This window comes from Haemaphysalis longicornis, unplaced genomic scaffold (assembly GCF_048455015.1).
Source record: "Haemaphysalis longicornis isolate Haplotype H1 unplaced genomic scaffold, Haemaphysalis longicornis Haplotype H1 scaffold_4, whole genome shotgun sequence".
NCBI classification, from domain to species: domain Eukaryota; kingdom Metazoa; phylum Arthropoda; class Arachnida; order Ixodida; family Ixodidae; genus Haemaphysalis; species Haemaphysalis longicornis.
In genome coordinates this window covers 52,238,522-52,258,037 of record NW_027526361.1, presented here as the reverse complement: position 1 = coordinate 52,258,037, position 19,516 = coordinate 52,238,522, and the positions used below count along the sequence as shown (strand labels likewise).

The 19,516-nt window shown below is 46.5% G+C and overlaps 1 long non-coding RNA gene across 1 annotated transcript in view; it reads right to left on the bottom strand.

Moving 5' to 3' along the window:
- Positions 1-19,516, bottom strand: part of LOC144178692 (uncharacterized) — a 166,454-nt gene that overhangs the window by 52,207 nt on the left and 94,731 nt on the right. Inside the window, exon 3 of the long non-coding RNA XR_013324047.1 lies at positions 6,098-6,172. This is a non-coding gene — a long non-coding RNA (uncharacterized LOC144178692). The remainder of the gene's footprint in view (positions 1-6,097; positions 6,173-19,516) is intronic.

Here is a 19,516-nt window from a genome sequence, read left to right as displayed (position 1 = left end):
GTCCATGGCAATTTCTCTCTCTTTGTCTCTCTTGCATGAAAAACCGCGGAGAGCGTGCATGTGCCACGAGTATAAATATCGGATTGAGGTGGAGAGGTAGTGAGAGGAATAGAGCGAGAGAAAGATAAGGTTTATTTAGCTACTCTACGGTCTCTGCTTCGTGAGGTGGATGGAGCCGTCAGTCCACAGCAGGTGTCGACACAATAGGTGCCGACCCATAGTCCCAAAAACTCTTTTTGATTCTATGGGTCGGTGCTGCATAGTACGATCACCCACTGCTCGGGAATGACAATTAATTTTGGCCAAGCCCAAGTATTATATTGTTGTAATCAATCAATCAATCAATCAACCTTTATTTTCGGTGCCCAGGAACAACCCTAGGGTCTTGGTACTGGTACACCATACAAAAAAAAAAACACTACAATTAAGACAAGACAACACACAAAAACTATATGTATGACATAAACAATAAAGTAAAAATAGTTACAGAAATCTTAGAAAGCAAAAAAGGAAAAAAAAAGAAAAATATAATATAATATAATATAATATAATATAATATAATATAATATAATATAATATAATATATAATGTTGGAACAAGCCCAAGTTGTGTGGTAGAGGTTGCGCACTCGTTTGCGAGTAGGGGAGTTTGTTGGATAGGTGCGTATAGTAGTCCTAGGCAAGGGGATGTGCTATCTGAGGTAGCGCACACCTGATGACTTCATCCTTGCTTGCGGAGGAAGACAGGTCCGGTGGCTGATCCTCTGACTTTTAAGCATGGTGTTGTATCTTAAGCTGCGTAAGGTATAGACAGAAGCCCACAAAAATTATACCCAGAAGATACACCGACATTCTGGTCATCAAGGCTTGGAACAAAGAACCTTTCGCATCCGCAGCTAAATATGCCTCGCGATGACACGTTCATCGACAAACAGCTCGAGTCGAACACATTTCCACATCGTACAAAACTACGCTCCATACACCCGACTCTAGGCGCATACAATTGCAAGTTCTGCCTAGAGCCTTACAGTCTCTACCACATGGCATGGTAGTGCCAGCCCATACCAACCCTTGCCTCAAATTCAATCCCTATAATAATTGAGCCCAGGGAGTGCCGGCTGACCACCTCAAACTCGGACCACAAACATCTAGTGGACTGGGCGATTGAGGTTGCCGAGACACAGGGCTTCGTGGGGTAATGATACCCCCACTTGGCGATTCAACAAGCGATTTGTACTGCTAATAAACGTTTATTCCTTGTAATCATTTCACTGCATTCAGATTGTGGCAGTTGCACGCCTAGTGATGTGCGTTAGCAGCTTGTGAAGATGCGGTGACATCTGTTCTTCGCATAAATTACGATGATGACCTCGTCAAAGTCGCGTAGTCATCCACTCATGCCTAACACTTCCTTAAAGGGACCCTGCAACACTTTCGACAAAAGCTTTCGCTCTTTCCTTCGTGTCTGGAACCGCTGCGAAAGCTATAGTTATCGCCAGCACGGAGCGGCACTGCGTGTCGCACCAGATACGGCTTGCGTTCCTGCTTTTTTTTTTTTTTGCGGCTTTATTTTTAAAGTTGATAAAAGCTCGCATTGCTGCAACTGAAGGAAGACCGGCCAACAGCCGCTACATGGCCTCAGTGACGTAATTCGGCCATCGAAGAACGTCAAGACCGGGAAAGAGAGAAAAATGTTTTGAGCGAGTTTCCAACTTATATAATGGGCATAGAGCAGTAATTTTTGGCTGAGGTACTTTGCGACCCCCTAATCTGAGTAAAGGGTGTGTTGGGTGACTACTTTCTGCAAGCATTAAGATTTCAAAAAAAAAGTTGAAAGAAAGGGTTGCAGGGTCCCTTTAAGCCTTCCATTTACTTCGTATCAAAAAGTGTCCGCCGTGTCAAAAGTGGACGGAGTAGTTTGTTTAATGCTCTGCCCAATAGCAAGATTGGGCACTGGTGGCTGAGCAAGAAATTTAACTAATGACCGGGAAAATTAATAACCTTACATTGGAAATGTTGATCTTTCTTCTTAGATTCCCGCTTCAACCAACCGGTGAAGCGAACGACGTTCACGAGTTAAGCTAGATAATTAAGAACGCCCATAAATATCGACTTTAATAAGGCGGAACCGAGATTACAGGCGCAGCGGTCTCACCTCCTCGCGCAGCCATTACCTTATCGCCACCGGCAAATGTAATTATCTCGCACGACGTAGACATCAACGTAGATAATGGTTCCCCCCTACCCAACGAAACTTGCACGCTCTATACTTCCCGTCTCCTCCTTTTCTTCCGAGCGGCAGCCAAGAAGCTCCCTGCCTGAGTCTCGGTTTAAGCGGTTGCCGGCTTCAAATAACAAACTTTTGTTTCGGCCCAACAGCCACTTTCTACAAATCGCGTGGCTTCTCGTTTTAGAATCCCGGCGCCGCGCCGCGAACGCCGCTGGTTCATTGCGGAGGTCTGCACCGCGTAGACCGAGCGGGCGCGACTCCCGCCATTAGGGAGAATTAGGCTCTGTCCGGCGCAGCGCCTTTTATGTCCTCCTCGCTCTCTCCTCCCTTTCCCAGACTTCTTTTGCGACGGCGAAGTCCCCAGAGGGTCTGTATCACCACCCCACCACTATTTGCAGACTCCAGTCCCGGCTATCCGCGCTCCCTTTTCGCAGCGTCTCTCAGTCTCGGCCCCGTTAACAATCCCTTCCCTCGTGCTCTCCGGGAGCGCATAGAGGCAGCGCGCTACGCTCAAAAGTTTCCGCGCGATTGCTAGGCGCGATTCAGCTGTATATACGACCGGCAACGCGATATGCTAGTACGTGCGAGGAAGCCGCACCGCCGCTATCATCAACGTGGCTGTTTCGTAACGACTTCTGCATATTGCGGCGAGTTCTTTGTGAGCCTTATGTTCCGCGTAGTCCATTTTTGAACGGATTGTTCTTGTATTTTTTTTTATGCTGCGCACTTTAACGTGCGTCCTGCACGAGGCGGGGCGACGCGTTCCTCGAGACAGCCACCACCCACTTACGAAAGTTGAACCCGCCCTTTTTACTTGCAAATGCTTCAGCAGCATGGTTTGTTATTCCTTCGTCTACGCCACGCTGTTATTCTGTTCCCACTTTTCTCTTTTCTTTTCGTTCTATCAGCAACCGTTCGAACCGCCTTCCTCGTCTCGCACGCCTTGAGCGAAAATCGAATCGTCGCCACAGTTGCGCACATAGCAAGTTCGTATTCCCCCGAGATCTGAATGAAGCCTGCGAAATACCCAGGTCGCTGAGACTAGCGGGGTGCGAGGTTTTGCTTTACGAGCGCGTCTCCTGTGCCCACGCACGCAGCATTTGTGCCAGTGAGTGGCGCGGGCGTTTATAGTTGGGGACGCAGGTGCTGAGTGCCCACACTTTTTCACGTGTATGCTTCCTTCTTTTTTAGTGCGGGAGCACTACTAGCCTGCCAACGTGGGTTCAGCCTTGGTGTGTATGAAGCCTCTTCTCGCCTATTGAAAAGGAAAAATGCTGTCGGGCCAGCGTCAAACCTGGGTCGTCTCTGTCTGTATGAATCCGATGCCTTACCGACCATTCCACGCTCGCAGGAAGCATCGCGCGCTTTGTGACAGACGCTGCCGTCCACGATGCGTGCTGGGGCGTGACCGGGAAATTTGGAATCGCTCAAAACCAAAACATTTACCTCGACAAACATTTGGTGCAAGAAAGTGGGCTTTCGCATGGTATTTTTGGTTAGCACAGCCAGACCGAACGCCATTTTTTGTTGCTTTCATAGTTTGAGCCAGGCATATTGACTGTTCATATGTAGGAAACCCCGCTTTTAGATGTCTAGGAAAGAAAACGGCGATGTAGTAATATTTCGTTCGAAGTGCAGTTTATTTTTTACCAAAATTTATCCCTAGGATTTACCGAGTATGCGATCTGGCCACGGCGGCATTAAGGAGCATTATTTCAGCCACTGCGACTTTCATTCAGGGCTCAAATGTGTGTGTTTTTTTTTTTTTCAGTTTTAACGCACAAAAATATAAAAAAAGCCCAATTCGTAAAATTTCACCAAAACAAACGCAAGCTTGGTCTCCTCTTTCAGTCATCATTTGTTTTTTGCAGGCTATTTTTACCCGAGAATAATGTCTGTCTAAATTAGGACCTGTTAATGCATTTACGTTTATGACGGTCGTTGCAGCTTTCCTTGGACAAGCATGTTGGGTGACCGTTTGCATATTCTTTTAAAGCACATTTGAAGTGTTGATTCTCTCTATCGCTTTATCGTATCATCATCGTTACCGTCGTCGTCATAAAAAAACAGTAGCGGCATCAGCAGCACACGCTACGTACTTATTGCAGAGCGACGGCTTGCCTTAACGACTGTGACAGTCTCCTACCCTGACATTGCCGCGTGCGTTCTTTCGCCTCATTTTTTTTTTATCAAGCTCGACTGGCTAACTTGTTTTTCATCACGCTTCAACACAGCAGTCATCCATCCTTCCTTCACAGGTATGGTTTTCATAGCTGCAGTTTCTTTTTTTTTCGTTTTAGTTGTAATATCCTCCAGTGTAGTTCGCCCTATGATCAGGTATACGCGCTTCATATACATGATTTCCATCCGGGACACCATACTGCGCCAGTGTACGGTTCCCTTAGAACGTAAATACAAGTGTAATTAAACGAACGCGGCGTGTGGCTACGCACGCACAGATAGTGTAGCCAACCGATTTTTCGGACCTGGAGGGGAACGAAAAATAGTCCGAATAAAAGAGCAGTCCGAAAAATTTGCGAGTGGCAAAAACGAACTCATTTTATTTTAAACAGGACTGAGGAAGACGTGAATGGTTCCTCGCCTCAAATTCCTTCTTCGTGTCAGAACGTTCCTTATACCTCTGCAAGCGTCACGGTTTCTTAGTAAACGTTGCGCAACGCTTTAGAGGTGTTGTTCAACACCACTAAAGCGTTAGCAATGTGCATCGTTGAATATTGTGAACTGAGATGAAAAAAGATGGCCTTTGCGGCTACATGCAAAATTATGGTCTCCAAGACCAAGGTTTGTTACTCCGGCTGCAGTCAAGCCAATCCCCATTCAATCCGAAGCTAGCCAGGTGGCTTAGGATTCAAAATGGTACCCGCCCCGGTGGCTCAGTGGCTAAGGCGTTGTACTGCTGAGCACGAGGACGCGGGTTCGATCCCCGGCCACGGCGGCCGCTTTTCTGATGGAGGCGGAAAGCAAAAATGCCCGTGTGTACGAGATTTCGGCGCACTTTAAAGATCCCCAGGTGGCCAAAGTTAATCCGGAGCCCTCCACTACGGCGCGCCTCATCGTCTGCGTTGCGTCGGCGCGTTAAACCCTACAATCAACCAGGATTCAAAATGGCGTCGTCCTGGAGTCGCACCGTGGCTTCGTCCTGGAGTCGCACCATGGCTTCGTCCGGAAAATCGAACTTTTGGCTTTACGCTGTCCGAAATATTCATTGTTCATATACATTGCTTCTAGGGTACAACCGATAGTTCCTCGTCAAATTCCGGAAAATCAGACAAGTACGATTTTTCTGAGTCAGGTAAAACGGTCGGCTACTATATATTTTTTTAAATTTTTATATCAGTCGCTGCGCATACACTATGGTATTACTGGTTGTTCCGGAAAAGGTTATAGTCTTCTTCATTGTTTCACTGTTTAGAGAGAGAGAGAGAGAGAGAGAGAGAGAGAGAGAGAGAGAGAGAGAGAGAGAGAGAGAGAGAGAGAGAGAGAGAGAGCTCTTTAATGTGAACTGGTGAGGTCAGCCTTGCTGGCGACTGGGCTTGCTACGCTAGGTAGGGGATGATACAGTAATTAGGGGTGAGTGTTCTACATCACGCATACAAAAAACTTTGAAAACGAGATGCAGGTAAATGCTGCCAGCAAAGTTCGGACAGAAGTGTAATTTGAAACAGAAATTGTTAAGGTATACTCTGAAGCAAAATACTTTTTTTTTTCCTTGACCTGTTCGTGAAGACTACATCCAGCATTTGTTATTTGCGTGCCCAGACTTCGCTATGTCGATCCGCTTCATGTAAAAGCTTGTAATAGGTAAGAGCATTGATAAATACAGTAATAAACAAATGTAAATACTTACCCACTGCCGCGGGCTCAAGGCGATCAGGGTTGAGGAGGTTTCTGCACTTCATCTAGTGCGAGTGGATTTTGGTACCTGGAATGAAAACGTTATTTTAAACGCAATCCTGTTCACAATTTTAAATTTCGCCATAGGTATAAAGCTTCTCCTCGTGTTGAGTACCAAGGCTGTATCACGGCAAGATCCCTCTTCTCAGTGCCAAAAACAGTTGAAGTGTCGTATAAGAATAACTGTTCGTTACTACTGCTTCAGGCAAAAGTGGCGCTCATGCAGAGTCACAACCGTCCGCATATATTACAAATCTCCAAAATCATCTCAAAGAAACGCTCGAATGACGCATCGTCCAAACTTCGGCATCGATTTCACGCCCTTCTGTAAGCTAATTTCCCTCCATCAAGGGTACATGGTAAACCTTACAAGCCTCCCGCCTTCAAAAGCCCACAGAGAGGTGCTTCATCGTTCACGAAGCTTACAACTACTTTAAATATGAAATGGTTCGATTTTTTAAGCCAAACCCGCATTCATAACCTTCAGCAGATCGCATATGTTTGTGATGTCTGCTCCGTTATTCCGAGGCTCGCCTGTAAAGGATACTTTACCGCAAGTGCATCGAGGCTGCAGTGAAGACACAGTGCTACCAATATGAGAAGTACCGTGTCGTTGGCTATTGTGTGAAACGTTATCAACAGCGCTGAAATACCAGCGTCACAAACGTGCAACCATCTGTGAACATTTTGGTCGCACATGCGTGCGTGGATCGTGGACGTTTATACTGGAGGCGTTAATACTGCAACTCACTAAGTTACCGCCACTTGAACTTACCGCTTTTTCGTTATGCTGCGGAACCAGCTTTTTAAAGCGACAGCTTTCTTAGTGACCGATGGTGTCCTGTCAAAAAACGAATACATTTCCCCATAGAGCGGTTGGTCGACCGAAAAACTCTAATAAGATCGCTGGACACAATACGCGTGCGTGAAATCACGCTTCCATTGTGTCAACACGCTTATTTGAAAATCGTGAAAAAGGAAGACAATACACGCATCGATCATGAAGAAGGAGTACTCGTACACCTTTATCTCGTAAATCACGTATCAGTATACATTTAGATAGATCGTAGATGCGTTTGCTTACTGCGCGAAAAATCGTCGCATAGGTTAGTTCTTCGTTTGCGATTTTTGGCTGGAGCGAAGGTTGGATGCACTACCAGCGAAGATTTCGACGCACCTTTGACGCAGTTTTAATGCGAGAAAGCTCTTGCGCTTATGTCAACTTTCTTTGGGAAGGGATGGTAAAGTTTCATTTTTTCAATGCATGACCAAACTGAAAAGCGTAAAATAATTGTTTCGCACTCATCCGCAATTCAATTTCTAAAAAAATTGACATGCTTTTTTTTCACAAATATTTGAACGAGCGAATGAATGAATGAATGAATGAATGAATGAATGAATGAATGAATGAATTATATCTCTCTCAGGCGCTGGAGACTACGGATAAAGAGGGGGGGGCGGGGGGGGGGGCGGACATCTCGGTGAGGCCGTCACTGCCGGTCCGCGCACGGCGAGGAGCCTGATTTGCACTCCTGAAATTATAGGCGTGAAACGCTGCTTGCATGCGACTTGAAATCGATATTGATAGCAGGTGCCTGGAGAGACTGCAAAGTGATGCTATAAATACAAAATATCAGCAACAACACCCATGCTTCATTATTCACGATATGAGGTTAAGGTTAAAGATACGATGTAAGATGAAGACAAAAGTGTAAGTGAGGCGGAGGGCTCGAGGCACCAGGCTTCCAGCTGCCCATTCGACATGGAGTCAACTGACGGAGACAGTGGGCGCAACCGATGCTCATCTTCCTCTTATCTCGCAGCACCCTTGCCTGCGCACATCTTTCTTTTTTATTTCTCAGCGTACATATACTCATTTCTTGCAGCGACAGCGGTTACTAGGACACCTCGCGGTTCCGCGCCGTCGAACGTGCTGCATACCGACAGGGGCCATTTTTGCCACTGCGCCAAAACGTTCCACGAGCTGCTCAGGGCCGAAAAAGATACGCAAAGTAAAACGTGTATTGTCAAGCGCCATGGTGTCTAACGTGCTACTACAATCTGGGAAAGCGTATGTGGCGCAAACGGGAAGATGTATGAATGATATAGTAACATATAACATGCAGGGTCAGTAAAACGGCCAAAGATTAAACAATCGAACGATTAAGGTGGGATAGGTATCCATGTAATCCAGAATTAGCACAAACAATTCCCGGAATATGCGCCGATAAAGCTGCCTTACAATTGTACCATGAGCTTTGTATAAAAACGCAAAAGGAAATAAAATACGTTAGTGCCGTGTCAATCTAGAATTTCATGAAGATAGAGAATTTTTGTTCTGAACAAATAGCTAGAAAAAATAGTTAAGAAACAACAAGTAAAGTAACAGCGTGAATAAAAAAAAATGTTGTATTGCTCGCATGAAGATTCGGTGTTCATACATGACATAGCAAACGCCGTGCACTATTGGCGGAGGAGTGAAAAAAAAATGTGTTCGCCAAGAATGGGAAACTTCCGAAACTGGCAATATTCAGCCAGTCACACCAGCGACAGGGAACGGCTTATGCATACACGCGCAATCCCGTCCTCCTGGGATTTTGAACTCTTTTTTTTTCGAAATCCAGGGATATTTCGAAGTGTTCCTCAATCACTACAACGCCGTCCCAGTTTGTGTCGAATAAAATTGCTAACATTCACGAAGGTCTCTACGCTTAAAACGTCCTCTTTCTACTCAAAACGCTGCGAATTTTTCACCCGGTGAGTTGCTCGGTTGAATACGAAACGCCTATGTAGACTTCGTGGTGCGCGCCCGAACCTCTACACTTCATTCAGCGCACCTGTTCCTAAATTACGCTCTAAATGACGTCACACCTGAGCTGTAGCTGTGCTTTACGTTATAGGTTGCGCAAGTGCTCTGGCTTTCTTTTTTCTTTTTTTTTTTAAAGGGCATATTGACAAGGACTTTACTGCGCAGTCGTGATGGAACCTAATGAATGTAAAGAACTATACGCGGGAACAAGTTAAGAACGGCGACAGCTCATGTACGGTATCGCTCCGCCTAAGCGACAGACGTCAACGGGCGCGCGTGTTTTGAAATGAGGTTGCTATGAATGTGTGATATGGTCTGCCTTTTCTCGCGCAGTTTGTTTGTTGTCGCTGTAGTAGTTTATAAGCATATTAAGTAAAAAATCACGGAGACAGCTCGTGTCATGTTCGAAACATTCCTTAACGCCCTACTTTCGCCGCAAGGAGTAACATCCGGAAGGAGTAACATCCGGCTACGGTCATGAAGCACATAGGCAAATTGCATTGCCGTTCTTAAGTGTGCCCGAGATTAAGCGCGATTGTTTTCAGTTTGCTATTTAAGGCATTTTTAAACGAATGAAAACTGGTCGGATCATGTTTGTATTCTATCAGACAAATATGGGGCTGTTGCAACCCGCTTCACTTTCCTGAACATGGTGACGCTGCTGGAAAGGCGGCCGGGGTGGTGGATTTATGCTGTCTGGGCTCTAATTACGACTGCTGGTTATATATGGTAACGAGTGAGATAAAACTTCCACTTGTTGTGGAACCATCTAAACAGTCTAACATTGTATAGCTTGTTTCTGAAAAGCCGTAAAGCAAGAGTTAGTCGCAATCAAGAACCGTATTCCTCCCGCAGAAGCCCGCGTATCGATAGCAGGAAGGGATTCGTAAACTTTGTAACTCCAGTGCTCACGAAGTTAAACACAGTTATAGAGTCGTAATAAAGCTCAAGCGTACCCTGTTTTTTCTCTAAGATATATGCATTTCGACATCAGTTACGCCGCTTCCGACGCAAAGTTTGCTTTCTCTCAAAGAGTATTACGACACCGTAAATCGGGGTCGACGAAGATCAGCATTTGTATGGAACAAGTTCTTGCACACAAAAAAAGATTGTGTTGTTTCTTAACTACTTTTCATTAAAAGCATGGTGCGCAGGGACGTAGCCAGGGGGGGGGGGGGGGGGGGGACACCGGGCCCGAGCCCCCCTCCCCCCGAAATGGGGTGCGGTTTAAGTAGCCTAAAGAACAGCCTGAAGTCGGCTACAGGCGCGGAACCTGCAGTTTTAAGCACATTGTTGCTCATATAAAGCTGAAAACAAGGGCTACGTCAACGTGTGATCCCTGTTCCCGCTCCAGATACTGTACATGTCAACTTGTATATAGCCCGGTTGAATTTCGCGCCCGATACACCGAGCAGCGCCGGGAAGCTGCCGCGAGCCGATCGAGGCAGTCCCGCTGTGTCGCGGGCGAAACAGCACGGCCGGGAAATGGCGGAACAGCAGGAAAAGCCTCATATAGGCATACATGTTGTCTGGACTTTAGCCTGTCATTCCTTGTCTTTACAATGGTACAAAGCATACTCACATGACAGGGCATATCACTGTATTTTTTTAGTAAACTATCAATCCTTGATATGTTTATTTTTCTACAAACATTGCATTTCATTGACTATTGCAGTTCCATAATTTCTGCTGTGTGAAAAGCATTGCTCTGCCCACCTTGTATTTCCTCTACATCAACAAAACTGTACAATCCTCTTTATTGCGGAGCTTTGTCTCTTTGGCACTATTCCATTGTTTCCTTGACGTCCCTCTTGGTTAGAATCAGCATTCCGTATTTGCTTAGCCGGAATTTTACTTAAGTCATGTATGTCTGTTCGATATAGAAATAGAATGAAATTTAAGAAACATGCAAAAATTAAGCTCAACATTCAACAGCAGTGCAATGAGGTGTTCTGGTAAGCGTAAGTTCACTATTCACGTTAGTAGCACAAAAAATAACAAAAAGGCCATAACAAAGGACGAAGACGCACGTTTGCTAGCTTCACCGCCATAATATACGAATATGCCTCGCGTACAGTCCAGTGCGATACGAAGGTTATCTCTGGAAAGCTACTCTTTAAAATGAAGCAGACAGAACACCAGCTTTAGCATAACTTCCATGCCAGTTTCGTTATCGTCGGCGTAGATAAAAGGCAACCAAGTCTCTGCTTGATAACAACGAATATGAAGCTTGAAACCCAAAGGGTGGCAAGTCAGTCGTGCGGGCCATTGTTGTAGCATGGAACAGCCAACAAGGGAGAGAATAGTGCGAAATCTTGATTTTCATCGTTCCGAAAAGAAACCGTGGGACGGTGGCACGCGTGGCCACTCGATGCTGGCGCGATAACCTTCAAATCGTGCTCTACTGTATAGCTGATAAGAAAACCTATTAGTCCCTTTCCTAAAGCAAAACCTAAAACACGCGAATCTTGATAGTAAACATCCAGTGTTGGCCTCAACTTCCGCATGACGAACTTCGGGGACCGCGCGCCACTCACGAGCACACTCATGATGACGCTCACGAGCGCGTGCCCGCATAACCGCCTGCTCTACGAACGAACGAATCGCGCGTGACCTACCCATAGACCGGCGAACGGGAATTTAGGTCATCATCATCATCATCATCATCATCATCATCATCATCATCATAATCATCTTAGCTCCTTAAGGTGCGCTTTACTGTTAGCGTTCAGCATACACAAATCGCATGTTAAAGTCAGTTATTTCAAGCTTTGCTTGAAAAACAAGGCGCAAGAAGCCGTGCCTACATATTACCCCGTCCCATCTTTTTGTCTACCGCCCCCCCCCCCCCCTTCCCCCCAAAAAAGTCCTGGCTACGCGCCTGAAGGTGCGACGTGTATGTTTAGCAACTCTTGCTTCGCAACCAATTTCGAACCATTTGGAAAAGCCAGGGCGTGTGATTACAGGAGTGAAAATGCGATTGAAGGATATGCCCTTCACTAAAATATTGTTAGATGTGTGTATATTTTGCACAGACATGAAAAGTTAGAAATATGGCGATCTTTAGGAGCCCATCAATCCTACCACATTTAACCAGTTATAATCCAACTTCAGTTTGCAAACATGGTTTATAGAACCCACGTTTTGTTCTTCGAAAGAAGGACAATACCACCCAGGGGAGCTTTGTTACCTGCCCCTCAGCAAAAAATTGTAAACCGTTGTGTATAATTCTGCACACAGATGAGAAGTTCGAAATATGGCGATCTTCCTGGACATGAAAAAGTTAGAAAGCTGGCGATTTCCTAGTTGCTCGTTGAAGTTGCATCACCGCGGTTTTCAAGTCATGCAACGCCGGACAGAGAAATTGATTTCAACGACACTATTAGGCGACCTGCATCTGTAAGAGAGACGAGTGTAGTGTCCGGCGCACGCAACATTGCAACGATCGTCACCGCGTTGCACGCTAGCTGGGGATCCATACCCACTTGACTGACAAACCTCATTTTGGCTTCGCAATATAAGAACAGGGCTATCGGTAAATGTGTACAACTTTTTCTTTTCAGGCTAGGGAACAAGCACGTGCTTATCAATAGTTCCTGTTTCGAAATCCTGACTCCCAGTAAAAGAGTGGGACATGTCACAATCAGTGGCCGTTAGTCGCAACAAACGCCACTATGCCCACTGTGCATTATTGATGCCCGGTTTGAGTAATGACGTTGGCGGGGTACGTGTAGGCGACTTTCCCCGTTTGCGCAGCCGTGGTGATCTCGAAACCATCGCGGCTCCCATCTTCGTCGAAGCAGGTGACACTAATGAGCCAGACGTCAGTGATAAGGTAGTGCAGTATCTCTACACCCGTACAAAAGTATAGGTGCCTCGCCTTGAGAGCGGTGGGGTGGTTCACGGTCTCACAGAATGTCGCAATTCAGACGTTTGAAATCTGGGAACGTTGTGGCACTTGTTAAAGCGTGTTCCTCCTCCTCTCATTTGTTGAAAAGCTAGATTGACGAAGAACTTCCGCAGCGCAAAACTCGTCAGCAGTCTTCAACGCTCTATAACCTTTGGTTATGCGCGTTAGCCAGAGACATAACTCGAGCAGCGTCGAATTGCTGCGGGAGGTAGTACTTTGAAATTATGTACGACCAACATTTTCGCTGTAACCCCGCACGCGTCATATTTTCTGATGATACAAAAGCAGCTAACAAACGTTTTCGAACTATCTAACCTCGCTCAACGTGACGTTGGTAGCTACGTTATTTTCGAATCATTCTCTGAACCACTGCGATGTTTGACAGAAAGCAATAGCAGTAATACAGGGAAGTGAACGCGCGGAAAAGCATCACTCGGTGTTTTCAAAGCGGAGCTGTTGTACAAGCCGTAAGTTCGGTGTTGCACGAAAAAATAAAAAGAAAATGCGGAGCGTTTGTGAGCGCGTGCCTCGCGGCGACCGTCGAGCGTTCCACGCACGCTCAGTGGCTTTAGGTCGCGGTTTCAGTGGCTTTTTAGTGGTTTTAGGTCGCGGATTTAGGTCGCGGTCGCGCAGTGGCTTTAGGCCGAATGCCTCGCGGTTTGTGCGAGGCACGCATAAACCGTCAGTTCCCGGTTCGCGCTGTGGATTTAGCAAAAATGAAACAAACAAACAAACAAAAAACTCCAGCGCTTTTGTCAAGCGCTACCGCACATGTAATGATTGGTATGAGGAACATGATGATATCGGTGCATATGACGATGACTACTACCAGAAGAGTTCAAAGCAACGACGGAACATGTAAATAAACAATTTCAAACTTGTACAATGCGTGGTGATGGGTCCGTCAGTGCTCACGTGAAAAGCAATCCTGCACCTTCGCTATGGTTCCGCAACTTAGTCAAGCTTCGCAAGTTGAGCAGGTTGAAGTCCACGATGCTGGGGATTACTTTGCATCCACCACTCGCCGCGAAGACGATGACGACGTCTTAGATGCATATAACGGCGATTACTAGCGCTGCAACTATGCAGATAGACAATGATACTGAAGTTTAACTATGTGTCCGCCAATGCTCACCTAGAACCGCTTCGCTATTCAAGTCTTGCGCGTGACTGCAAGCCTCCCCAAAATTGTTTAGACAATAGCCTTTCTTAGGCTACTTAAACGCAGAAATTTTGGGTCTGTCTGTCTGTGTCTGTCTGTCTGTCTGTCTGTCTGTCTGTCTGTCTGTCTGTCTGTCTGTCTGTCTGTCTGTCTGTCTGTGTGCCTCCCTCGATTCAGCCACCCGGCCAAAGTGAAACAGAAGCTGCGCAATAGTCTCATACACCCACGGCCAAATCTAAACGTTAAGTCCGGTCTCAATGTTCATACTTGTCAACATTGTTGAACAAGAACAGGACATTACGCAAATATACGGCGGAAAATCAACACATAATTGATATTTGTAGTGTTCCTTTATTAAAATATTAACGGATGCTTCTTTTTTAGCGATAGCACATAAGCTGTAAAAAACCGTCACCTGTTGTTGCCCGCGCTACTATAGCTTCTGGCGGCATTTATGAAATCAAACGGCAAAAGCAACGAAATGTTCCACTAGGTAGATTCCGCGTTCAGCTTGGAACGCTCGTGAAGTAGGGCAACATGATTCTATAAACGTTAGAGTAGGGTGCCTCGATTCACTCGCGTCTCCACCATACGGCAGCATTGGCATCGATGCACCGAACTAGGACCTGTGGAACGCGGTAAATTTAAATTGACTTGATCAAACCTCTAGCGTGTTATCTTGGGAGGAACGAGACTGTAGAGGAACAGCATGAGAGGTGAGCGGGAAAGAGAATTGAGGCGCTTACTTGTCAGGGGCGCCAGTCGACCATCGTCCTTCGTCAACATTTGCAACGAAAGAGGCAGATGCGCGGCCATTCTTTACGCACTAAATGTGCTGAAACCTCCCCCTGAATTTTCTTCCCCAGCCACCCCTAACACCAGATTCGTGCATTAGACTGAAATTGAAACGTCCAATTGGTTTACCAAACCGCCGGCGCAGATTCACTTACCATCATATCGCGAGATTCGATTCAATGCAGGTTAACTCATGAAATTCTAAAGCTTACATGGCGGGGTTCGCACTTCTGCTTTGAAGGTTTTAGCGAGGCTTATAGGCAACACGGCGTGATCTTAAGACCCCCATTGGAAGAATTTCCGTTGGAAGTCGTGTACTGAACCTTACAAGCGAACAGAAGGTGTGGAAATAGTAATAGCCAATGAGAATTCAATTGCCGTTCCGCTGTTACAGACAGCACCGACGCCTGCCTTTTCTCTCCACGGGCCATTTAATGTTCTCGTATTAAAATGCAACACTTTTCTTGTGTGGACAGTTGTGGGAGGGGATGCAGCTGCCGGGTATTGCTTCATACCGAGCTTATACATGTTGCGTATGCGCGATACTTAGATGCGAAAAAAAATGACATTGTTCATCAGCCTTTAATTCATTGTATTCATTTAAGCACGCCACTTTCTCCCAACCGTGAATTGCTTTGTGATAATCCCGCAGTATTTATTTAATATGCCATATTTATGTGTGCGTTTATCCTGCCATACAGAATTTATAATCAATGTGACGTTTAAACAAATCGTGTTTCTCAACTGTAGAAAGCAACAGCAGAATATAACGCTGGTTGCACCCAAGACAAAATATCTACCTGAACCCTTCTTAAAGTAAAATTTAAAATCCTAGCACAGAAATGAAATGAAAGAGAGGGTAGGGAGGGTGTGGTTGCGCATATTTACCTCAATGAGAAAATGAATGCAATAAGCCTATTTTGTCTTTTCCTTACAACCTTACACTCTTCTCTTCGTAAAAATTATGGATTTTCCCCCCAGGCAACGGTGAAAGGCGGCGCCAATTTACCGACACAGCACGGGTCCGCCTGAAGCACACGTGCGCGGATTAGTCGCGCAGCTGGAGCATTAACATTCAAGCCAAGTCGCGTGTGCTTAAAGCGCCAAGCATTGGCGCCACTGCATGGCGTCGAAGATTTTCACAAGCGAACGCGACGCCGCTTTTGTGGCCCGTGTTTTTGCGTCAGTGCCAAGACGTCTGTATATTTAAATAAACCGGAAAAGCACTGAACGCCGCGTTTCGCTTTGTTTTCGTTGGTTGCCTTTTGTCTAGACAGGCAAGGAGCGCCATTAATTCTTTCCTTCCTTGCCCCCATCAGCGTCAAAGGTCTCAGCGCAAAGCAACAGTTTCGCTGTCTTCTGGTCGGCGGGGCGTCGTTGAATACAAGTACACGAGAGGCGATAAGAAACACAACCAGGGCAAGGCGTCGCCGACGCTGCCTAAGCAAGTCGCCGGACGCGTCTAAACACGGGCTTAAGTGCGGAAGATGGAGGTGCCGTCTTTAGTCAGAGAGGCCCGGAAGACTTCTTCCCGTGAAGATGACAGAGACGATGGCTGGGGAGGCGATGCATATCATGTTTCGTTGTGCTTATGCGTTGATCTGTAGCAATCATGGTAGTATATCTCGTTTCGCCGTATCGACGTGGTATATATATATATATATATATATATATATATATATATATATATATATATATATATATATATATATATATATATATATATATATATATATATATATATATATATATATATTCAAACATGCGTACATACATACATACCAAGACATCATAAAGGCACTGCTGGGCAGCTTTTGATGGAGACCTGACCTCGTACACAGATCTCATTCTGCGTTTGACGAGAGTGGATCGCGCAGCCCCATGCGCGCACGTGTGTCCTTCTCTTTATACCTTATACCAAGCAAAAAAGCAGAAAAGAAACGCTGCGCTTTTACCAAACTGCGGGCGGATCTAAGTCTAGCGGATCGATGCCCTCTCCAGATTTACGGCAGGACCGCCCGCGGCCTTTTCCGTTTTCATTTTCGGCGTTGAAGGCGTCATGGAGATATATTTGTTTCTATCAGCCTAATGGCGTCCGTGAATCACTTGTGGCGCCAACGTGGCAAGGAAGTGAGCTCTCGCGAGTACGGAACGCATCTCGCTTTTCTTTTTCTGCTCCCAATTTCCTGCTCGTAGAAGCTCACAAGATACCAAAAACGAAGGGAGAAGACAGAAGTACTGCAGGGGACGCTTTTGCCATCCCAGTACAGGACTGTAGGGGGTTTTAGGATGCAGCTCGAGCATTGGGCACGCCATGATTTGTAGCCAGGGGCGCTACGATGTGGCTTGTCATAGAGCTGCTGCAGTAACTTTCAGCTTGTTATGCTCAACGAAGTTTTGTCGGACTGCGCCCCGGAGGCCATTTAGGCGGTAGTTTGCGACTGCGTGCTGTAAGTTGTTAGTGGCCGAACTGCGTGCTTCGTTGTCTGTAAATATATAATATTCATATATTTACTCCTATATATATACATATATATTGATACATATATACCATCCGTGTGATATATATCATGCTTATACTTTCCACGTTTTGGCAAATAACCAAGCTTTGGAGAACTTCATCGCCCTCCGACCAAAGCACAGGGAAAAAGAAGTGACAGGATGTGCAGGAAACGAATTGGCTGTCAAACTAACCAGATTAAGGGAAGGCTGCGGACAAGAGTCAACGGCTACCGTGTCAACGGCTACGTGTCGCAAGACAGAAATATTTCATGGCAGTTTTTTGACATCATTTTAATTTGGTCATTCTGTTTTACTTGCATTACTGGTGATTTGTGGTGGCTTCGTTGAAATGGTATTAATTTTCTACCAACTCGACTCCAAGTGGGTTCCACGATTTCGATTTGGCAACTGACTCCAATACTGCCCTGACGAGCTTACCGCCAAGCATCGGAAACAACTACTTTTGCCCTGGTACGAGGGCCGCGGCACGGTTAAAGGCACACTTGGAGGGTAGAGTGCAGAAAGAGGCAGAGAGAGAGAGAGAGAGAGAGAGAGAGAGAGAGAGAGAGAGAGAGAGAGAGAGAGAGAGAGAGAGAGAGAGAGAGAGAGAGAGAGAGAGAGAGACCCCGCATGCTTCTACTTTTCTCCTCCGCTGCACCTACGAAATCGTAGCCGCTCCGTGCTTGCGGTCTTTCAACAAAAGAGATCACCGCCCTTGTCGCTCCGTCACTGCTTCTGTTTCGATTACACGGCCGATTTGACTCACGGAAAACGGCAGCCTAAGACGGCTGAGGGGAGCCTGTACGTTTGCCTAGGTGCGGCCAATTCGCTTTAAGCATTGTTTCGCCACCCGCTCTCGAGCCACTTTGTTGCTGCCCGTGCTTTTCCGGCTGCCTTCCTCCAAAAGCTCCGTCGCCTTGCTCACGCAGCGCTTCCCAAAGCCCCCACGAAGAGAGCGTGAAACAATCAAGCCAAAAGAGCATTTCCTGAAGCGCCGCCAGATTACAACATAGCACATGGTGGCTCCTGGACGTCCTCCTCCTCCGCTTCCTTCGTTTTTAACGGCAGCCTTTTCGACATCCTCCGAGTGAGCTCTGCCCTCTCAAAGCCTCCTTCCTCTTTTCGTAGTTGCCGGGCTGAAACGCTCAGAACGACAGGTTCCCTCCTCGCAGTAACTTCCCTCTCAATCTCTGTGAACAGGAGGAAGAGAGAGAGAGAGGCTGCATGTCTACGCCTCCTCCCAACCTGTTCGGAAACTCCCTAGCTAGGGATAAAAGCGCAGAAGGCCATGATTTCCCTGTTCAAGCTGGCAGTTCGTCCCTAGGCTGAATACGAAGCTTTCTCCGCCTTTCGGTCGTTCCTCTCCCGCTCGCCCCGCCTTCTTTTTATCGGCGTCGTCTGGGCTGCCCTTGTCTGTCAGAACTGCGGTAATGAAAAAGAAAAGTGTGCAGAGACGTGCCCGCATACATGGGGAACCCGGCAAACTTAGAGTGGAGCAAAAGAAGAGCCCCATGACGGAGAAAGCTTTGAAGAGGGGAAGCTAATGCTTGCGGCTCTTCGGGTGGTCTTTATGCTTTCTTTAGCGCTGATCCTGCGCATGCGCGGAAGTTTCGACTGCGCAAACGACAGCGAGAACGGCAGAGGCTGAAGGGAAACTTTGGGCAAGGGCAAATTCTCGAAGTTTGCGGACGGTTTTTGTTAGTTTCCTTCTGCCAAGGCTTGCGCTTTTTTCCCCTGTTACAATGTTCATATCTGAAGGGCGTCAGCAGCCTCTATCTACATCAAGCTTCCGCACGTTCGCACTGGTGTCGTGATCTTAAGTAGCATGATATAAACGTAAGTGAATAAGGACGTAAAGAGTAGAGGATGACGTGTGCTTCAAACAATAGGAGCGGATCATTGAGGTGTAGTATGTGAAAAAAAAAATAATAATTAAAATAACGCGGACACAACGTACGTACATTCCCGGGCCGGTAAGGTAAGTCGGCGGAAGGGGAGTGAGCCGGCCTTCGCGGCGTGACAGATCGGGCAGCGCGCCTGACGAAGGAGGGAAGGGGGTGAAGTGGGGGAAATTTCGATTAATACTTAGCAGCTCCGCCTCCATTTTTTCTGTCTAGTGAAAAGGGATGATGCATGCTTCGGGACAAGCCACGTGATTGGGCTGCTCAATCGTCGCGTCCCAGAGCCGCTACGG